The sequence below is a fragment of the Heterocephalus glaber genome, unplaced genomic scaffold (genome assembly GCF_053883595.1).
Source record: "Heterocephalus glaber isolate CG9 unplaced genomic scaffold, H.glaber_assembly_v1.0 deba00001606, whole genome shotgun sequence".
NCBI classification, from domain to species: Eukaryota; Metazoa; Chordata; class Mammalia; order Rodentia; family Bathyergidae; genus Heterocephalus; species Heterocephalus glaber.
Window position 1 is genome coordinate 19,305,981 of NW_028258377.1, and position 23,307 is coordinate 19,329,287.

Genomic DNA, 23,307 nt, shown 5'->3' on the forward strand with positions numbered 1-23,307 from the left:
TGACTGATGCCATTCTCATTGGTTCATTGGAGTTACCACTCTCTCTTCATACAGCCTTCAGCTTCTTAAGGCAGGAGCCACATTTCCTAATACTTCCAGTACTTGGTATAGATCTAGACATATAAGTGGCCTTTGAAAGGGATATAGTCCGTCTTCCCTGATTCAGGGCATGTAAGTGATCATTCTACTCACACTTAGTAGTCATCCTGCCATCACAGGCTTCCTTTGCATACTTCACTAGTTAAGCATCTGGGTCCAGGATACCTAAGCATACTTGCCTTCCTTTAGTACCACTCTGATGCTTCCCAGAGCCAGAGAGAGGTCCTGGGTCAACCTTGGTGGTGAGGCCCATGATGATAGGCAAATCCCTTTAACATTTTGAACTTGGACTTCCTTGTCTATTGAATGGAGATACTGATATGTATCTCAAGGGTCATAAAGTGAACTCAGGTGTATGAAAGTGCTGTGTGAAGTAGAAAATGCAATACTGTACAGTGAAAGTTAATTCCATCATTTAATTGCACTTCATCCTGGATTAACTGGCTGTGTTACCTGAGACATGTAGACCTTCAGTTTCTTTCCTATCAGATGAGGGTTGAACTAGTGTCCTCCAAGGTGCCTTTCATCTTGGACCCTCCTATTCTAGGGCCCTGGAACACTAGAAACAGAGCCTATCTGATTCTCCAGCATGGGAAAAATTGGGGAGAAACAAACAGTTTCTCTGAAAATTCTCTTCCTGAGTAAAGGAAGCCAGCTCTAGTTTCCAGAACAAGCCAGTGTTTTTGCATCAATAGATTTAACTCTGTAGCTATTTCCAAAAACATTAGGGAAAATAACAGAGCTCCTGATTTCCAGGTGCGCTTACTGGTGCTATGAAGCATGTCCTTTGCTGGGAACTGATCTTTGATAGGGATAAATGTGTCCAAGTTACTTTAGAGCAGGAAGTATTCCTTTTTTTTGGTACTAGGGATCGAACTCAGGACCTGGCACTTGTGAGGCAGGCAGTGGCACCACTGAGCTAAATCCCCAGCCCAAGTGTTCCATTTTTTAAGCCAGTAATTTAGTTAAGTCCACCTCCAGATGAGCCCTGTCATTCAGGCAACAGAGGATTTCTAAGTACCTACTGTGCGGTAAGTGATATATATATATAGTCATCCCCAATAGCTTTGTGATAGAGGTAGTAAGTTCATCCCATGTGGCTTGACATGTGCCCTCAGTTGGTAAATGGCCAAGTCAGGGCTAGAATCATTGGTCCTTCCCACTGTGACAGGCCCTGGATTAGCCCCGGGTGGTACAAAGATAATTCATGTACACTTGAATTCTGTATGGCCAGGAAGAGAAGGCAACAGCTTCATCTTTACAAGAGGTAAATCCAAGAATGTCAAGATGCTAGAAATTTCCCATCAAGTTCAACTCCTTGACTTTAACAATGAACAAATGGAGGTCGCCAGACCTTCTCATCTGCCTGGGACACAGTGGCAGTCCAGGAAACTGGAACTGTTACCCAAAATTTCAATTCCCAGCTTAGAGATTTTCACACTACAGCATATCATAGGGCAGAGTGGGGACTGCTGCCAGAAACAGGGAAGTGAAGAATTTTTTTAAAAGGCTATTTCCAAGTCTCCTGTCCCCTGTGTCCCAAGTTCAAAGTAAAGAGTATTGGGAAGAGTCAGTGGAGACGTTCAATAACTACCATTTTAAATGAGCACAATGCCGTGTTCTTTTCCTGTTATCTCCTGTAGGACCAAGGACAAATTTCAGTAGAAGAATTTTGTGAGATTCTCATTCCTCGTAAACCCTCAGTTAAGACTGTATGGAACCTTCACTCAGTAAGAAGCAACTTCTAAAAAAAAAAAAAAAAAAAGAAGAAGCAACTTCTAATTCCCATTTTGGAATTTGCCCATTTTTTGGTTCCTAGTGGAAACAAGGATTGTACTTACGGTTCTTCCCCAACCCCCCCTTGCATTATAAGACCCTAATTAGCTCTGCAGTTATCTTTATTCACCAATCACACAGGCTTCTTTCCTATCAAATGGACCTGTACAAACAATTTCACCGTTATCTCAGTGGTTAATTCAGTGAGAGCAGACATTGCCCAGTGCCTGGAAGTCAGTCAGTGCTTAATAACTGTGAGCCACCATCCTTGCTACTGGCACAGTGATGCTCCAGGAGCCCCTTGACCATAAACCTACAATAGTCTCTGCGTCATCAACATCTGTGCAAACTGGAGGCTGGGATGTGGCTCTAGGCATCTTTTGCACCAGGATCCAGGTCCAGAGTGTCTCCCTGTGTGTCACTGTCCTGTGCTTCACAATCTGAGTAGAAGTGTTCTCCCTCTGTGCACAGACATGAGTTTCCTCTGCCAAGACCATGATGCTGGGAGGGACTTGGGGAAGGTGACATGCAAGCCAAATAAAGACAACAGAAAACCAAGTCAAATGAAGACAACAGAAAACCAAGAAAAGATGAAGAAGCTTGGAGAGAAACAGGGGAAAGGGAATACAGAGGTGATGACAGAGAGTAAATTGGACTTACCAAGAAGCAGAAATCAGTGGTGGGTGAAGGACAAGGGTCTGGTGTCACACATGCCTGGGCTGGCAACCTGGTGGTGCTCTTTTTATTCCCCCATTAAGTTTATTGGTACATTTTAGGTATACAATACAGTTATATTCATCATTGGGATCTTGTACCATTACATGACTGTCTTGGTTCTTATTCTTTTTTTCCCCTTCCCCTGCTCTCCCTTCACCCCCTCCACCCTTCCCTATTTGCAAAGACTTTGTTTCCATTTTTTTCCTTTTGTCATATTTTTTTCTTTTCCCTTCTTTCCTTTCCCCTACCCCTCCCACTTCCCCTGCTCCTTTAGACCTTTTCTTCCTATTACACAATATCAATTATACATTGTTAAAATTATAGTATCAATATCTAGGAGACATTACCACAGATGTTACAGAATTTAAAAGGGTATAGAAAGCATATTACAAAAATCTTTTTTGAAATAAATTTGATGACTTCTAAGAAGTACCTTGGAAGACAAATTAATGGAACTTACTCTGGAGGAAATATAAAATTTGAATAACACCTATTAAAGAAAGTATATTCCTAGCTTGAAAACCTACCTATATGACAACAACAGGCTCATATACATTTTAACTAATAAATTATATCTAATATTTAAAGCAAAAAAAGAAGAAACACTTCTCCCATCATTTTAGGAAATCAACATTGTGCTAATACTAAAGCTGGATAAAGTTAATAGAAAAAAGTATGAACATAGGGGCCGGGGTTTTAGCTCAGTGGTTTTGCCACCTGCTGCACAAGCGCAAGGACCTGAGTTCAATCCCCAGTACCAAAAAAAAAAAAAAAAGTATGAACATAGATAGGAATTTGTTTAATAAAACAAACTTGGAAGTCAGATCTGGCAGTATGTAGAAAGTGGTTTTATTATAGGGATAGCAGTGTTGGTTCAGCATTGGAAGATCCAGCCCCAAAAGTCATCATTTTAACAGAGGAAAGGAAAAAGCCATATGATCCCGTCACTAGTTGGAGAAAAAGTATTGGACTAAATTCTACAGCTGTTCATGGTAAAAGCTATCAGGAGTCTAGAAGTAGAACAGAACCTTCTCAACAGATCAAAGACATGTACTCCATACTTCCAGTGAGAATGCCTTATATGAATGGAGAAGATACAATGCTTTCTCCCTAAGGTGGGGAACAAGGGGAGATATGCCTACTCTTCATCTGTCCATTAAACTTTGAAACATAGGCCCAAACCAAAATACTCTGGCACTAAAAAGACACAATTAGCATACAATTGGCAAGGTAGAAGTAAAATCTTTATATGTGGATGAAATGATCATCTACAGAGAAAATACTAAGAAATCTCAAGGAGCCCCTAGAACTTGTATTTGAATTTAGCAGGATTGTATTTGATTTTAGCAGGATTAGAAAACACAAGGTATATATAAAAATTCAGGTCTATGTATACTTACTATAAAGGAAGAACTGGATATTGAAATTTAAAAGTTATGTAGGAGTACAAAGGACCTAGAAAACTAAAAAGAAAAAGAAAAACTATTGGAAGACATTTAGTACCTAATTTTAAGACTTACTCTAAAGCTATAGTAGTCAAGGCAGTTGACTACTAGTATTGATGTAAGGAAAGACATATACATCATTGGAATAAAACAGAGAATCTAAAAATAGAACCACACATATATGGTCCACTGAATTTTGAAAGATTATTTAACATTAACATTTTATAGAACATAAACTCCATTCAAGAGCCGAGGAAAAGATAGTGTTTTCAGCAAATGGCACTAGAACACCTGGTATCCGTATATAAAAAATTAAACTAAACTTTATTTATATATATAAAAATAACTTGAAAGGATCTATGAACCTAAATATGAAAGACTAAAACTATAAAACTTGAAGAAGAAATTACAAGGGAAAATGTATATGAATTTAGGGTAGGCAAGAATTTCCTAGGATATAAAAAACATGATGTATAAAAGAAACTTTGATAAATGAGATTCCATCAAAATTTAGAACTTTAAATGACATCATTAAGAAAGTGAAAAGTAGTCCTTAAACTGACCATATTTATAATGCATATAACCTATGACCAGAATATATAAAGAACTCTTACAGCTTATTAATAGACAATCCAATTAAAAATTAGACAAAAGAAGATGGTAAATAGCCAATACAGAACAAGGAAAGGTGTGCAACACTAGAATCAGAAAAATACTAATCAGTACTATCAAAAGATTGAATTATACACTCATTAGGGAGATGAAGTTAAAAGTTTTAAAAGAACAAATGTCAGCTCAGGTCTGAACCAATTAGAACTTTCTCATACTGCTAATGTGAATGTAAAATGATAAAACCATTTTGGAAAACAATATGGAAATTTCTTGTATTACTGTTAATAAACAACAGTCCTGTTCTTAAGTTTTTACTTGAGAGGAATGAAAACACATGTTCACAATAGATTTGTACATTCCAGTTGAGTATCCCTTATCTGAAATTCTTGGGACCAGAGTGTTTCAGATTTTGGTTTGAGATCTACTTGATCTGCAAAGAGGATAGCTACTCCTGCTTTTTTTCTGGTTCCTGTCACATGGAGTATTGTTTTCCATCCTTTAACTTTCAGACTATGAGTTTCTTTGAATTAAGTGTTTCTTCTATGCAGCATATTGTTGGATCTTGCTTCTTGACCCATTCTGCCAGTCTCTTTCTTTTGATTGGTGAACTGAGACCATTAACATTGATGGTTATAACTCATACATATTGACTTATCATTGTCATGACTTTTTGTGTTTGTTGGATTCTCCCCCTTTGGATTTAATTTCTTGTCATGCCCGACAGATTCATTCTGCTGGGCTTCCTGGGGTTGTGATCCTCATTGTCTTTTCCTAGGATATGGTCTAAAATTTTTTGTAGTGCTGGTTTGGTATTCATGAAGTTTGTAAGGTGCTCTTTGTCATGAAAGTATCTTATTTCTCCATCAATTTTGAAAGATAATTTTGGAGGGTACATCAATCTAGTTTGGAGGCTATTTTCTTTTAGGGCTTGAAATACATCACTCCAAGCTCTTCTTGCCTTGAGGGTTTGCATTGAGAAGTCTGCTGTGATTCTGATGGGCTTTCCTTTGTATGTGATTTGTTTCTTTTCTCTCACTGCTTGTAGAATTTTGTTCTTCTGTTGGGTTTCTGGAATTTTAACAATTATATGCCTCTGTGTAGATTTTTTTTTTTGATCAAGGCTAGTTGGAGTCTTATATTCCTCACTTATCTTTATGTCAAGTTCTTTTCCCCTCCTTGGGAAGTTTTCTGCCATCACTTCTGTGAACAGTTTTTTTTATGTCATCTGCACTTTCTCTTGTTTCTTCATTGACTCCAATCAGTCTTATGCTATTCTTCTTTGCATTGTCTAGCAGCTGCTGGATTGATTTCTCATGATCCCTTACAATTTTGAAGCAATTTTTCTTTTCCTGGTCACTAATTGCAATCTTATCTTCTATATCTGAAATTCTGTCCTCACATTGGCTCATTCTGCTGCATAGACTTTCAATGGAGTTTTTGATCTGGAAATCTGTTTGCATCTGTTTTATGGATTCCATTTGTTTCCTATGTTGGGATTCCATCATGTTCCTGAGCTCCTCTCTAGATTTATTAATCATGTCTTGCACTATGAGCACAATCTCTGCTGTTATGTGAGAAATTATTTCTAATTTCATTTTTTCCAGGTCTTCTTTTGTTACCAGTTCAGGGAGTCCAGGTGTTTGAGTATCAGAATGTTTCATCTCCTTTCCCTTTGGGGTTGCTGTAGGTGATCTGGAAGTCTGATTTGAAACTTGTTTATGTGTCTTTTCATTTTGAAAGGAGTGGGGGTGCTGCGGGCACCTGTGCAGCTTGCCTCCTGTGTGCTAGCGGGGGTGGTGTGGTGGCCTGGAAGCCTCCTCTTGTGCGCTGGGAGCAACTCACCACCTGGCTGTGTTCTTGAAGAGTGTGTGACTTTGGGCAAATCACTGCCTCTCTATGAATCTCATTTTTCTCCTTTGTAAAGGGATGCTAATAGTTCCTCCTTCAGAAGTTTGTCTTCGGAGAAGATGTAATGAGTTGATATGTGTAAAGCACAGTGGCTTGCTTATAATAAGCTCTCCACGCTCAACTAGAATAATTATAATTATGTTCTTCTCTTGGCCATATACCTTTAGTTCCCTCAAAGGCTGTGTGTGGCTGGCATCATGATTCCAGTTTTATGAAAGAGAAGTTAAGGGCAGTGGCTGAATCGTTGCAATGTGTAGATCTTTTCCTCTGTACTCTGTTGCTATCCAGACAGGAGGTTGTAGCTGGGCTCTGGGTGCCCATGGCTTCATTTTTCCCAGCTTCTGCCGAGCATTGACAGGCTCAGGAGCAAAAGTTTCAACAGATGACCTTTAGGGGGCAGCATGAGCCTGGGAAACCCTCAGATGTCTTTGGGAACTGAGCTGTGCTGTCAGCTAAAGGGGACCTAAGGCTGTCCTACTGGGGCTCCCATTGTTATGACAATAGTTGAGGCCTAGGCTATGGGGCTTCAACAGTGAAGGGACAAGAGGGGCACTGAATTAGGATGCTTGGCCTCCCCTGCAACCTCTTTTTCCCACTATTCCATTCTGCTTAGTAAATAGGGGCTGATCTGGTCCAAGCCATACAGGGCATTAATTCCCAGCCCTCCACAGATTGGAGGAGGTAGTGCAGCCTGGAGAGTGGGAGAGCAAGAGAGCACTTCCTGAGTCAACAGAAACAACTTAGAACCCAGTGCATTTCTTAGTGCACATGGATCCCTCTGACTCCTGCTCATCTTCTGGCTCTTGAGCCACTGGGGGCCAGATTCCTGGGCCCTCCCCAGGTCTCTGAGTCAGACCAGTAGAGGTCACTTTGACCAGTAGTGGTCCAGAGGATTTTTATGCAAACTTGCATCTGACAGCTTCTTTTCTGGTGACAGAAAGACCTGACAGAAGGTCCATAAGGGAAGAATGGGGTAATTTATTGATCACTCCTTGCTGGGGCCTGAGCTAAGTGCTCCATAGATGCCGTTCTTTGTTTTTCCCTTCACATTATTCCTTTACCCGTTCTTAATGGCAGAGCACTGGACTGAGACTCAGAGAGGTGAAGTGACCTGCTAAAGGCACACTGCTGTCAGCACCTGAGAGGATCAGAGCTCAGGGCTCTGTAGTTTTAACACTTGCCAGCTTTCACTCTCCATGTAATCAGGCCCGGGTCTAAAGAAGGCTGCTGGGCTGGTGTCCAGCACATGGGCAAAGAAAGGGCCAAGAAATCCCTTGCCTTCAAGAGTCAAATCTGACTTGGACTCCTTAGTTTGGGGCCTGGGATCTGTCAAACACTAAAACATTTAAGGCTTTTTTTTTTTAAATATCTGAAGTAAGCCATCTATTATCTCCTCCACCTTGGCCTCTGCCAGAGGTGGCTCAGACACCCTGATGAGACCGAAGACCCATGGCTCTCCAGCCGTGAGCATTTTGGCGGGAAAGGGGCTTGGAGATTAACAGGCAGGGCCTCTGAGGCTTGCAAGAAAACTTGTCTTCAGAATCCTTCAGACTGCTGGATGCCAGGCCTTCCAATTCTTCCCTTTCCCCTTGGAGATTTTAACCTCACTCTCCTTGTGGGAACAGTGGATCTCCAGCTTCTGTCTGCTCTGGCCATTTTTAAGGACTCTGACATCTTGTGGAAGAAAGGGGCTCTTCAAAGCCAAATGGGCAATATAGAGGTCAGTTGTTTGGCAGCACTTCTACTACATGCAATCCTGCTTTGGGAAATGGATCAGTTCTGGATAATCTCTGACCCTACCATCTCTCTATCCCCATAGTCAAACAGGACTCAAATACTCCATTTGAGTGATACCTGTGCTGACCTTGAGAATGTTTGCCTCTGGCTCCAGTAATTTAGTCTCTCTCTCTCTCTCTCTCTCTCTCTCTTTTTGTGCATCATCTCTTGTGTCTTCTCATTTGTTCCATCTCTAATCTGTCTGCTTCAGTTTATTCACTATGCAAATTAGTTATTTGAAGGACTAGAAGCCTCTTCCCAGGCCCAATAACCCAGAACTTGAAAAAGAATTCTCCTCCCTCCGTGAGGTGTCCATGGATTGAGAAATGCTAACATTCCCACTGTGCTCTGGCTGGTGCTCTTGCCCTGGAAGATTTCAGCCAGTCTATTCTGGTGGGCCCTGGAGGTCATCTGCAAAGCATTGGCTTCTTCCCAGCCTGCTGGCAATAAGAAAGGACAGAGACCTTACCAGTGTCCTTCAGCATTCTAGATGGGTAAATCTCTTCTTTCTTTTGGTTAAGGTTGGCATTTAGCCAGAATGTTGGTAGATCTCTAAGCAAAAGAAAGGCAGCTAATAATACTGACCATTCCTAACAAGAGGTAGCCCCTGAGGCTATCCAACTGCCTTGACACCAGATGCCAAACATTTTTGGAAACTTTCTGGTCTCCCCATCCCAGACATCTGTGTATGGCTCAGTCCACAGCAGCAAATCTGAGGTGGTGATGGTTCTGGCTCTTCAGTTCTATAGAGTCAGGCTGATGTCTCAGAATCCCCCAAGTTAAGCAGGTGCCTTCTTCTCCAAGGGCCTCCATTTCCATATCTGTTTAATGAATACTTTCTATCCGTGCCCCTCAAATTTCAGGCTAAATGGGAGAATTCATCAAGATAATCTGTGAAGCCGTGTGCTTGGTCCTTAGAAAAACATGGTACCCCACCTTCCTGCCAGATCTCCAGGCTCTCTAGAATGTTGTGTTATAGTCAGCAGATCTTCAGTTTAAATAAGGGTACAAGTAGTACTTTCACTTTGAGTAGAAATTGCACTTCTAGGACTAACCAGGAGAAATGAAGGCTCATAAGGATCCATGTAAAAAGATGATAATTGCTGCATTTGTTGTGATTGTCAAGTGGAAAATGGAAAAAAAGAAACACAAAACAAATGTATGGCTGTGGAAGACAGGCTGAATGAACTCAAACTATGGTACTCCACAGTGTTGAGTTAACAGCTCTGAACAATAATGGAATTTAAAAATTGATCTGGAGAGATGGTCATGATTCATTTATTGAAAAAAGAAATATGTATTAAAAATGTGTATACTATGATTTTAAAAAAAATAAACCACCAGAAACATGCATGGTTCTGTGACCCTAAAGAGAGATATGGAATGATCCACACCAGTTGTCAACATTGCTTACATGGAGATGGAAACTGAAAAGAGACATGAAGGGAAGAAAGGAGATTTAAGAATTTACTTGATTTATTTCTGTTCATCTCTGAATTGTCTGCTTTTTTCTAAATATATGTATCCATTGTTTTGTAATGAAATAAAGTTGTTAGAAGTCTACCCCACAACATAGTCTTCAGTGAATGAAATGAGTAAATGAGAAAATGAAAGAAACATGGTAATCCTACCATTTGCAAACATCTCTTGAAACAAAAGATGTTTTCATGTTCCAGATTCTCTACCAATATGCAAATACCCTTGGTGGCTGAAGCTGATAAAGCTAACTTTGTCACTGGTCACTAATCTGGGCTTTGTCAATCTCAGAGAGAGAGAGAGAGAGAGAGAGAGAGAGACTTTGAGGGGAGGAGGAAAGAAAAGTTTTAAGTCAGATACCTCTGTGTGCCTGGCAATCATATTCTCTTCACACAAACACCAAGTTCTATGAATACATACTCCTGCAGGATATTCATCCATTTGGCCCATTTTATGAACAAGGATACTGAGGCTGATAGAGTTATCTAATGTTGTATCCCCAAAAGCGGAGCCAGATGCAAATGCAGACCATTGACTCCAGGCAAAATGGGAAAGTTCCAAAGTTCTCAGGTACCAGTCAACTGCTTTAAAATGGTAACTTTGATACTATTAGAAGTAGCAACAGCTGGCATTTAGTGACTCTTAGGTCAGGTCTGTCTTTACTGACACTTTATTTTGCTAAGTACTTCATTTTTAATTTCTTAAATCGGGTTTTGTAATTTTGTTTGCATACTAATTTTAATTAGTACATGTTTGTGATCCACAACAATTATATTCATCTTAGGGAATTCATACAAATACATCTTAATCAGTGCTCACTTCGGCAGCACATGTACAAATACATCTTAATCATTTTTACTTCTCCTCCCTGCCCTCCTGTCTTTCCCCATCCCTAGGTCTTCTTCCTTTCTTTACAAAGTCTACCTCTCTGTTTCATATCACTTATCTTTTATTTTGCTCTTTATTCATATTTTGGGTTTCTCATATAAGATATTTAACCTGTGTCTGGTTTATTTTACTACTAAGTACTTTAAGTGATTATCTCAAGTGGTGATTGCTTGCTGAGAACAGGACTCATTGACATGGCCTTTTAGCCACTTAAATTACTGGGTGGTCAGTGCTGACAACAGCTGCATTTTAGAAATGAGGGAATTGAGGCATTGAGAGGCTAGGAAACTGGACCCACACAGTCTGGGTCTGTATGTAATGTGTTTTGTCACACTGCCTCTTAGCCAGGGACCCAAGAACTTTACCAGGCACTGGGGAGACATAGATGGAGGCAGAATGTGGCTCCCACTATTCTCTTCGCAGGTTCTCTTGTCCCCTTCCCATGTGGAGAGGTGAATGCTGACCTACTCTTGTCTCACCTTGGCCAGAAGCTGCCAAGATGGAGCATGTAGAGTCCACTGGAGGTAGACAAAGCAAAGCCCCTCCTTCTAAGGACAACTGATATTGACTCTGACAGCAGCCTCCAGCCCAGGCTGGCCCCCAGCTGTTCCTGAGCAGCCTCCCAGGGTTCAGGAGAGCTCCACATCTCCCCCTGTTTTGGCTCGGTAGAGGTGCATACCTGCCTCCCCAGTCACTCCAGCCCTCCTGTTTACCCTCAAAACAACCAAGTGCTCCACACCATCATTTAGAGGCCAGGGGGTAGCTGCTGCAGGGCACCAGGCAGTCCAGGCCTGTTTGAGCTGTCCTGGGACCTGTTGCTTGCACGTGTGCCCAGAGCCCATTTGCCTAGGAATTAATGGGCCCCCACTCCCCTGCTGGGTGCAGACACGAGCCAGCCTGGGAGGCAGCCAGGGAAGGGGGAGGAGACTGGTAATGATGGTGGTGGTAGGGGGGAGGTACAGCTAGGCTCTGTCTGACTCGACTTCTATTGATCTCTATGACCTTGAGCCCCTTGGCCTTGATGGCTGAGTTTCCTCAAGCAGTCTCAGCCCCTCCCAAACTCTAGAGACCAGCAAACTCATAGACTCAGATTTTGGTGAAGCCTGTGCTGGGAGCATAGCTACTGCTCCTACTGGACACTAGCAATATTAACATTTATTGCATAGTTAGCAGAGAGGTACACAAGGTTTTGAACTAAGATTTTGACAGCTTGTCGTTGGAGAATAACATACTTCCAGAATAGTATGGAAATTACAAATGTTCAGCTCAATGTATTTTTCACACCCCAGCATACTTTAGCACTCAGAACTCCCTCATTCGACTCTGAAACCAGTCCTGGATAAATTGTCTTTGTATTCAGTGTTTGTCATAGTGCTAGGGCCAGGCACAGACTAGATCTCGAGAAATATAGACTTAATCAAGTGCTTAATTTGTAACTATCTTACCCAAGTCCCTGAAGCCTGAACTTTTAATATTTGAGCATATCCTTTGTAATAAAATTCAAATGCTCATGATCCATTTTCTAAGAATATCTGTTGGAGGTGAACAGGGAAAGAATATCAGGTTATGGAGGGACAATTGACACTAGAAAGGTAAGAAGCAGAGCAGAGTTTGAGTTTTCTCCATTCTTCCTTTTGCTACCCTCATCAGTGTTTTTCAGCTAGAACTCCTGGCTTTCTTGTGTTGATCACTAACTCTGCGTGCTTCTGCTTTGGGACGGTATTACCCTGGAAGTCAGATCTGGGCTTCTGCTATGTGAGCTTGGGCAAACTCTTTCCTTTCTGAGTTTCAGTTTCCTGGTTGGTGGCATGGGGTTGAGAGGGTGAGGCTGGGATCAGGATGCTGTTTGCAGGGACCTCTGCTCTGACAGCCTGACTGTGCCATAGTTTATTTGTTTATGGAGAGGGCCCTCCTCCTCTGCATGAAAGTGTCTATGTGCTTAATTCTTATATTAAAATGAATTTTGCCAGGAGAGTTTTCTAAGGCTTTCATAGAAAATGTTTCATGAACCCCACAGATCTAACAGGAGCCAGAACATAAACAGCAATAAAATGGAGAATATTTATTGAACATTTTCGTGTGCCAAGACCTTCCACTGTCAGTGCAAGGTGTCCTGATAGTACCTGATAATGGGAACCCTGTGTTCCCATTTAATTGGTGTGGACACTGAGGCCCATAGAAGTTGTTATGGCTTGTGTCTAGATGTCCCCCCAAAGCCTCATGCAGTCATAAGTGGGGGTTTTTCAGAGGTGGCTGAATCTAGAGTGTGTGAGTGATTCATGGTACAATGCTAGGATTAAGGGTGGGTGATTACTAAATCAGTCCACGGATTGGTTTGGCACCGCCCTAATCCTGGTGGCCTGGATACTATATAAGGGACAGGAGGAGGCTTGTCTTGTCCCTTCTTGCTTTACTACCTTTTTCCCACCATGAACTGTTTCTCCTCTGTGATGCCTGTCTACCATGCTACCCTGCCTTGGAGCCAGACAGTTATGGACTGAAACCTCCACAAACAGAGCTAAATAAACCTTTCCTCCTTTAACTTTGGGTGTCAGGTATTTTGTCTCAGCAACAAGAAAAGTAACCAAGACAGAAGTCAAATCATTTGTACAGGTTTACACCTCATTTTCCTTCCAGTATTGTAAATCAGGTCCACGAGATACCAGAGCATGAAGCCATCCCCACATCTAGACCTCCATCCATAGCAAGCACATTTCTGCTTTCAAAGGGGTCTGGAAACCATGCCTACTAATTGATCCTTAGAACCAGCCAGGCCACTTGAGGAACTATATTACCTTTTCCCAGAGAATGAAACTGAAGCATAGAAGGGTTAGCAACTTGCACAATATGGTGGTTTCCAACATTTTGGTGTTCATGAACTACATTGAAATACTTGAGTTTGAAAGGATTACAAAAGCAAATACCAAATTTTATTTTTGTAAAGTTTGGGGGGATATTAAGGTTTTAGATAAGTGTTTATTAAATACATGAGTAGAGACATGTACTTATAGCTCCACATCTTTATACCTTCTCTAGGGCTGGCTGATCTGTTGTCCCTGGAGTCTACTTTGTCAATAGAAATAGTGAACATGTAGGGTGACACCAGGCCAGGACAGGTAGGGAAGTGACTTTCCAGTTTGTTTCTGGAGGTCTGGGGTGCTGGGATGTGGTTTGGTCTCTAATCCAGCAGCTTTCAGTGACATAGGGTCTATATTTCCCACCCCAGCTGGAGAAAGGCAGCAGAAGGTTCTGGTAACATGTGGTATACAATAGCACCCCAGAGCCACAATGGGTTAAAATGTCTTCCTTGAACACAAAAAGCTGACACTAGGGCAGTGTTTTTGCTTCAAATAATAAAAGACCTGACTAGAAGTGACATAAGTAATGAGTTCATTTATTCTCCCTCATTACAGGAACTTCAAAACCAGGAAAATTCCAGAATGTTCCTCCCATCTTTCTGATCCTTTGTACTTTGATGTATAAGGCTCATCCCATACACCTGCAACATAGCAGCTGCAGCTCACAGCATTATAAACATCAAAATCAATGTCTACCAAAAGAAGGATGTTTATTTCCATGAATAGCTCATATACCCATGTGCAAGGAAGGCTATGAAAGACTATGTCCACTGTTTTCAGGCTCTGTGAAGGGAAATGGGGTCTGTCTACAAGGAAGAAGTCTTTTGGGTGGCAGGAGAGTGGCACTTGTCATAACTGTCAAAGAAGAGCCTATTGCCCTACTAACAGATAGCTGTCTGTCATGTGGAACATGGAAAAATGAAGCCCAGGGAAATTCCTGATGTATTTTCTTCTCCAATCACCCCACTTTTCCCTCATCTTATATTGGCCACTTCATCCTGTTCCCCACACCTTGTCAGGATCTCTTACTACAAAGATAAATTGCACCAGGCATCCATAATCTTCCAGCACCTGATCTTCACAATAATCTCCATTTTACAGTTTGGGAAGCTGAGACTTAGAGAAGTAAAGGGATTTTCCCAAGGTCCCACAGATGGGAGAGGGGAAACTGGGTTGGAACTCTGTTCTCCATGACTCTAGAGTCTGCCTTCTTAGAAACCATTGTTAAATTGTCCTGACTTAAAGAATCTGGGCTCTGACTCCAGATCCTGTGAGCTGGAGCCTTAATTTTCATTTGGCTAGTAGCTCGCTGGCCCAAGACCAAACAGGCATTGATTGCTCCTCTTTCTTACCTTGCTTAACCTCAAATGACCCTTTATTTAGCCTGTCTCTGGCTGGCTCCTTTGCTCCTACTACTCACTTTCTTGGTTTGTGTATGTGGATGGGAAGGGGAATAAAGGGGAATAATATCTATCTGCCACCTCCTGGAGTGCCTCTCTGTAGGTAACTCAGATATAAAATTACCCTGAGCCCCTGCTCTGCCCCTGGCAAGCCTCAGAAGGAGCATGGGCAATCAGATCTGATCTTGGAATCACTGATGTGGAAAAGCCAGGGGAACAAATCTTGTTGGCTCTGGGCAGGTGCAGCTGTCACTGTCTCCAGCCCCAAGTTCTGGCTGGCTGGCCCCCTTCCTGGGAGTCAGGCCCAGGTAGGGGAGGGTCAGGGTGCTGCAGAAGAGAAAGGGAGCTGGGTACTTTGTGTGCTTTAACATAGCCATGGCCATGCTGGTCCCAGTAGCCTCTCTGCTAGAACAAACCTGTTCCTCACCCTGGAAAGAAAACCCCTGGACAGGTGAGATTCCACCTGTCAAATAAACACACTTACGACTGTTGTTCATTCTTCCACAAATAAAGGCCATCAAACATTCTTAATCTCCGGGGCCAGGCTTTTTGGGCAGTGACTCTCCTTCCTATAGGCACTTCCCATAGTCCTGACTCAGAAGTGACCTCTCAGGCACTTAAATAGTAATCTGCTCCATCTTGTCTATGTCCTGTGCCAGTTTGCACATCCCCTTCTCTGGATCTAAAATGTCCCTACAGGAAGAATACTCATCTTGCTCTTATAATGGAGAAACCACTTGAGGGCAGAAGATGTTCACCCTACAAACATTTCAGGAGCCTGCAGTGGACTCAGGCTGATTTTCTGAGCTTAAAAACTGCACCTGCCTGTCCATCCATCCATTCATCCATCCATCCATCCATCCAACCAGCTAAGTGCACGTCCTGTGCCAGACACTGAGAATCCAGGAACTGAGGAATTCAGGAACTGTCTCTCTTTATGCAGAGCTTGCTGAGTAGTGAAGGACACTGAAAGGTCGGCCCATCATTGCGGGGCAGGGAGCTAAGGATGTAGATGGAGGCCCATTCATATCTTACTCAGAACTTCGAGCGACTTAGCCCTGCCGTCACTTCAACTCTTTCCGGAGCAGAAAACCCTCTCAGGAAACACCCAAAGCAGGGATTAACTAGATTAATATTTTGGAAAGATCGTGCTGTACTTGTGAAGGTAGGATTGGAGACAAGGACTGGCTGGGAGGCTGATCCAGAGGTTAGATATGGTGGCCGGGATTGGGGGAGCTGAAGAGAGCATGGTGAGGAGGGCAAGGAATAAATGGAAGGAATGGATCTGAGTAGCGCTCAGGAGGAGGTGCCAGTAGGACTGGGTGAGAGGTGAGATGGGGTTGGTGAGGAAGAAAAGGGGGCACAAGTGATGCCTTCATTTCTGAGCTGGGTAACTGGGCAGATGCTCAGACCCTGGCTGAGGGGAAAAGGGATTCTGTGAGAGCAGCTTGGCTCACCAGGTAGTACACAAGCCAGAGGAGCTGACACCGCACTCAAACTTCTTATTTATGGAGGTTCTTTTGTCCCAGGAGGTGATGACCCCAGGGTGCTGGTGGGAAAAGAGCTGCTCAGGGACTGGGAGAGGGATTTAGAGCTGTTTTCAACTGTGAGCTCTCAATCCCAGGGGCCTTTGTCAATGTCTAAGAGACACATTTGATTATCATAACCTGGCAGAGGGTATTAGAAGCATCCAGTGGGTAGAGGCAGGGATAATGGTAAAGATCCTACCATGCACAGGACAACCTCCCAGAATAAAACGAAGAACAGTCTGGCCCCAAATGTCAATAGTGCTGAGGATGATAAATCCCACCTGTGTTAGTCAGCTTTCTGTCACTGACAGAAACAACTTAAAGGAGGAAAGGATTATTTTGGCTTATGGTTTCAGTCCATGATCAGCTGGCTCCATTGTTTTTAGACCTGTGGCAGGGCAAACATCATGAAAGAAAGGTGTAGCAGAGGAAGGGAAAGTTGCTTACCTCATGGCAGCCAAGAAGAAGAGAGGGAAGAGAGGGAGGGAGGAATGGAGAGAGAAGAGGGAGGAGGGGAAGAGGAAAGGTAGAAGGAGAAGAAGAAGAGGAAGAGGAGGAGGAGGAAGGGAAGAGGAGAGACAGAGAAGAGAAAAGGGAAGGGAAGGGGAGGGAAGGGCCAGGGACAAACTACAGATCCCAAAATCTCACCCCCCATAACCCACTCTCTTCACCTCCTCCCCGCCTCCTAATTTTCCATTACCTTCCAATAATACCATCAAATTATGAATTTATCAGTGGTTTAATCCATTGATGAAGTTAGAGCTCTCATGATCCAATCACCTGAAAGCTCCACCTCTGAATACCTGGGACTTTGGGGGGACTTTTTATATCTAAACCATAGGACCACTTTAAGGAAGCTGAATAGTGAAGTTTCATCATGGCAGCTGTGGTGCTGGATGTCTGGTTCAAGTCTCAGGCCTCCCGGTTAGTAGCTGTCTGATCTTGGGCAAGTTACTTAGCCACTTTGTACCTTCAGTTAAAGCAGGTAGTGCAAGTCCTGGTGCATAGGAGATCAGCATTTGATTAAAGGTGACCATTCTCTAAGTTTATCCACTAATCAGTTCGGGTGGCCACACCCTGTGAGTGTGACGGGGCTTTCAGTTGTCATTATAGGGCCCTTAGAGCATGAAGGCTCCCTGTAATATGTATTACATGCATTGGCTCACATCATCTTCACAAAACCCTGCCAACTAGGGTTTCCATTCCTATGTTGTAGGTGGAAAAACTGGGAGTCAGAGAAGTTGAGTGTGTGCAAGGGACTAGGAATACATAAAAGAGTAAGTTTCATCTGGACTCTCTAGGACCTCAGTCTAGTTAGGGAGATAGGAATATGAACCAATACTATAATATGACAACTGAATGTTTTAATGTACATTCTGCCTCATCTGATATGCATTCAATTAGCCACTGATAACCTTCTTCCATGGGTCGGGCACTGGGCTGGTCGGGCACCTGGTCACCTGGGTTCCTGACCTTCTAGAGAGCAAGTCAGATTACAAGAGAATGCAGATACAGGACAGAGACATATCCACCAGCATCTGTATTCCCAAATTCCAGGTCATGAAAGGATTTGGCTCATTTAACCTTAAATTTTATTACAATGAGGTATGACTGTTATTTTCATTGTACATTTTGGAGACTGAGGTTTTGAGACACTAAGTAACTTGTCTCAAGTCCTATGGTTGGTTTGTGGTGGAGCCAAGTTTTGATTTGTTTGTTTTTTTGTTTGTTTTTGGTACCGGGGATTGAACTCGGGACCTTGCGCTTGTGCGGCAGGCACCGGAACCACTGAGCTAAATCCCCAGGCCCAGAGCCAAGTTTTGAATACTGGTCTTTCTAACTCTAGACTTCAAGGATACCACCCACTCATACCTAGTATCCAGAGGCTTGCCTACCACCTCTGTCTGTTTACCATGGACACCTCTTTGGATGTCACCCTTTGGAAGTGATCAGCAGTCAGCCCTGGGCTTGCTCAGCACTGGGGAGAAGACTCTGCCTGATTCAAAGATGGTGGAATCTTGGGAATTGGCAGTCAGAAGTTTGCTTCTGTGGAGCCTGGATTTATAGGAGACAAAGATGGATAGCCCTAAGACATCATGTTGGCCCTGGACAGTCCCCCAAGGGCACTTCCTACTAATCCAGATAGAATCTCCTTGTGTGATATGATCTTCATTTGGAAAAAGACAGATTCACTCTGTTCTCTGAGAGAAGCAGTGAGGATGTGTGTGCCTCACAGCACAAGGAAGAGGAAACCCGAAACAACAGACCCATAAAAGGTGCAGTTGCCTTCCTAGTTTCCTTCCCAAGTGTCATTCAATGAGAACCAGTCAAATAGCTCCAGGGAAGTCATATTTTAGCAAAACCCAGGGCAGCAGATGACACTTTCCTGGATATAGATACCAGGGCTACTTATGGGTTATTGCTGGGTATCAAGGTGCTTACTGAAGCCTCAATAATTGCTTACACACTAAACAACTAGTGATTTGGCATATTTATGTTCAACTCCTTTTTTGGTTTCCCTTATCTCACAAATATTTATTGAGCATCCCTCAGAGGCCAGCCACTGTACAGCAAACTGAAGACAAGCAGAGACAGCCCCTGTGCTTGAGGGCATGCTGAGCAGAAGCTAGTTTTAGGATTACCGTATGGTTGGGCCATCTTTTCACAGGAGCTGAGGAATAGGCACATGTAACAGAGGGGGACATTTTGAGAGCAGTGTCAAGCAGGCCTCCCCATTCAGCTGGGAGGCTCCTAGGAGCTCTCTTAGATGCCTTAGCCATTGACCAAAGAATATTTTCACACAGAAACCCTTTACACGGAGAAACATGTTTTCAGAAAGATGACAGGAAGATTATCAGCTGGGAAAGTTGGCATGCTCGGGTCTCCGTGTGAGTTCTGCAAGTTACAGAGGAAGTTCCAGCTATAAATAGGGCTGGAACTGCACTGGCTCCATTCATTTGGTTACTTGTTCTTTCAGCAAATATTTGGTGTGTGCCTGGTGTCATGCCAAGTACTTATGGGGTTTCTTATTTAAGCTTCATACCACCTTTATGGTGTAAGTACTAGTGGCATCCATCTTGTATGGAAATGGAAACTGAAGCCCAGAGATGCAAAAGAAGGTTGCAAGGCCTGTAAATTGTACTAAGTGGACTTAGCTCAAATCCTGGTTCTGCCACCTTCAGTGGTGTGAACTTGGAATAAGGTAACTTCAGAGTCTTAGTTTTCTCATGCACAAAACGGTTGTGCGTGAGGCTTAAGTAGAACAATGTTCTAAAGGGCCTGGCCCATACACCTTCAGTACACTGCAATTCTCATTCCTCTGCTGGAGCCCTGGACTCTGGAACCTTGGCCTCTAGAGAACACAGTAGGGCTTGCTATGTCTGTCCCAGTCCCTAACCTTCCTGGGTTATCAAGTCGAGCCCAGTAGAGAGCTGTTGTCGGTCTAGTCTCCTGGGCAGGGTGCCCTGGGGGTTCCCACCCTGCAAAGCATTGTAGGGAAGGTGGAAGCATCCTTCAGCCAAGAATTTAAGGACACTCAGCAGTTCTATTTCTCATATCTCTCTGTCTGGGCACTCCTGCCAGAAACTAGCAAGGTAATAAATGTTTAAATATAAGGTAATAAAAATTTGGACCAAAAAAAAATTGAAATCCTGCCTAATTGGTAGCTCCTGAAGGGACTGTTTGTATTATTTGGAACCAGGTGAACTGGTTTTAATGGAAATGCTGTCAGTCAAAGACCTGGGTCAATCAGAGAAAGATTCCTGTTGACCTCTAACTACTCAATGCTCTAAAGTTAGGAGAGGGCAGCAAGGATGCCCTACAAAATCCTCCTGGAGCCCCTCTGGGCTACAGGACTCTGCAATTCTATTTGCAAGATAGGAGTTCAATGAGACAGAGGGTAAAACTGGGATTTTATGTTCAATATCACCAGTCATTTGAGAGATGCAGATGAAAACAACACTGAGATTCCTCCTCACCCCAGAAAGAATGGCTGCTATCAAGCAATCAACCAATAAGAAATGCTGGCAGGTCTGTGGGGAGAAAGGAACCCGTCTCCATTGTTGGTGGGAGTGCAGACTGGTGCAACCACTGTGGAAATCAGTTTGGAGATACCTCAAACAACTAGGACTGTAAATCCCATTTGAACCAGCTATTCCCCTGTTGGGTATCTTCCCCAAAGAATTAAAAGAATCATGCCACAGTGATACAGGTGCACCCATGTTCATAGCAGCACAGTTTGTAATAGCTAAAACTTGGAAACAGCCCAGTTGCCCATCAACTGGAGACTGGATCAAGAAAATGTGGGTTGTTTTTTTAATAAAATGGAGTACTACTCAGCCATCCAAACTGAGAAATTAGAGACATTTATTGCTAAATGGATGCACATTGAGGTGATACTCTTAAGTGAAATAAATAGGACACATGTAAATACTGAATAGTATCTCTAGTGTGAGAAACTGAAAGTGTAAATAAGGACTAAAAGGTATAATAGATAATGTGAAATAGGAAGAAAAGGGGCAAAGGGGAAGGAGAAGTGGGAGGGTTAGGGGAAAGGAAAGAAGGGAATGGAATTAATATGAGAAAATGAAAAAATGGAAACAAAGTCTTTGTAAATAGGGAGGGATGGAGGGTTGAAGGGAGGGCAGGGGAAGGGGGAAAAAATAAGAACCAAGAGAGATTATGTAAAGGTGCACATTTCCCATGATGAATATCATTATATTGTACACCTAAAATGTACCAATAAAATTAACTTTAAAAAAAACTGGGATTGTAGCTCTACTTTACTTAGCGCTGTTCTTTGCCAATTGGTAAACTGGCTCTTTCCTAAATGTGCAATCGTGAATCTTTATAGCACCCCTAGGAGTTAAGAGCATGGACTGCAATGTGAAGTACAGCTAGAGCTCACTGGCTTCATGGGGGGGTGGTGGCAGGAGTGTGAGGCACAGTGGGACCAAGGGTGAAACATTTAAGGAGGCTCCCACTCTCAGGGCTGTGAAAGTGCAGGGTCAGCCTCTGAGAGTGAAGCCTCCTTAAATTTTGCACCTTGGGTACTTCATTGGCTTTTCCTTCTCTGTGTCTTAAGATGGTTAGCTTTCCATCAGTCCTTAGCTGTGAAACTGTCTAACAGGACCCAGCCCTCAGGCTCATTATGAGGATGACATAAGATTCATGAAGGAACTCATCACTGCATGTACTTCTCAAATGTGCGCTGATTTACTTAACAGGTCATTTTATGGATGAGGAAACGGAGGCTTGGAATGATGACATGGCTAGTGGGAAGAACCAAATTTGGAACCAGGCCAGGGTGAGGGGTATAGAGGGAGGTTTGGATTCAGATGAGGCATGTAGATTGAGATCCGAAGACATGGTGAAAAGACAGGACTGGGACCAAGGGAGGTGACAGCACTGGGGTATTGCTTTTAGATTCTGGGCCTATTCGGAAGGTATCACTATCTTTTTTTGAGAATTTGATGGAAGCCAGCAACTGTCTCCCCTACAACTCTACCCACCATACTCATACAACCTGTTGCATACAAGGTTGGGGGACTACGGGCCTCTCTGAAAGAAGCTCTTGATTTTAGCATTTTTATATTGTACAGATGCAGTTCAACCTAAGTCCCAACCATTGTTGCTTATGCTCAAATTTGCTCAAAATTTATGCCTTCCCTTGACACTGCCTCTTTATCTGCAGCTCTGGGATCCCTTGATGAAAAAGCAGAGTCACTGGAGTTCTCTGGGGCTTCCAGTTCCCCTGCTTCCTGCTCAGGACACTACTGGGCGGGCCTGAGCGGCCCAAACTGAATCCCCCATCAGGAACTGCACCCTAGCAGCGTTTCCTTCTGTGGGCACTGCACACACATGGGCCAGCTCAGGTTACAGAAAGAGAAGTGAGCAGGGCAGAACCAGCATGTACCAGAAATCCAATAAAAGTGTGCAGAATCTGAGCACACTTGCCATCAACAGGATAATAGAATGCAATAGTCATTGGTATAGCTCCAGTATCTTCTCCATGAGATTGTAAGATCTTTGAGTACAGAAGATAGCAACCTTACTAATTTTATCTCAGAATTAAAGATATGAAAAGGGATTGAAGAAGAGGAGAGAAAAAGAAAAGTGCTTTGGATCTTATACTTCCTAGTAGCTCAGCTGGAATTTCTTTTTCTACAGGCTAGCTTGACTGAGAGAGTATGAAGTTGGAGCTGTCAATTATCAGAAGCAATCTGGTGGAAGGAAATAGACTACAACATTAAGAAAACAAGCCTTGACAGTGTATCATTTGAGTGCCCAAATCCAGCTGGACCTAGAGGTGCTTCCTCATTTTATGAGCCACTAGTTTTTTGTTTAGTCCTTCTGGTGTTTTTTCACCAATCCTAGTTTGCATGAGTATCTGTCACTTGTAATTAAGCTCTGACTAATACAAAAGGGTGGAAGAGGTCAAGGGGGAAGGAGGAAGAAATGAAGGTTGTCTAGGGAAGGCACTGGCACTTAAGCCAGTTCAGACACAAAAGCACAGTCCTAAGTCTCTGTGGCTTCTCTTTCTGTGGTTCTGGGGCTGGATTGTAGCCTCCAGGGTCAGTCAGAGAAGAGGAACTGAGGAAGCCAGGAAGGCTGAGGGTGGCAGAATCCCTGGGAGGTGGGATAGGATTAGTGGAAGTCTGAGCAGCAGCTCCTGGTATTTACAGTAAACAGAAGGCAAGTGGACCAGCCTCCAGAGCCCCAGAGAAGAGGAAACAGTGATAGAAGGCTTCTCTTTCTTGCCCCTCTGACTTTAGGTGAGGGAGGAAGGGTGGCATGTAACGCGGAGGGAGGTGCTATAATCCTT

The 23,307-nt window shown here is 43.1% G+C and overlaps 1 protein-coding gene across 3 annotated transcripts in view; it reads left to right on the plus strand.

The window, feature by feature from the left end:
* Insyn2b (inhibitory synaptic factor family member 2B) overlaps positions 1-23,307 on the plus strand; it is a 331,485-nt gene that overhangs the window by 9,631 nt on the left and 298,547 nt on the right. Inside the window, exon 3 of one of the 3 annotated variants that reach the window (XR_015444792.1) lies at positions 1,743-22,791. The exons of the other annotated variants lie outside the window; for them this stretch is intronic. The gene's annotated coding sequence lies outside the window, so the exon portion shown is untranslated. The remainder of the gene's footprint in view (positions 1-1,742; positions 22,792-23,307) is intronic. 3 annotated transcript variants of the gene reach the window in all.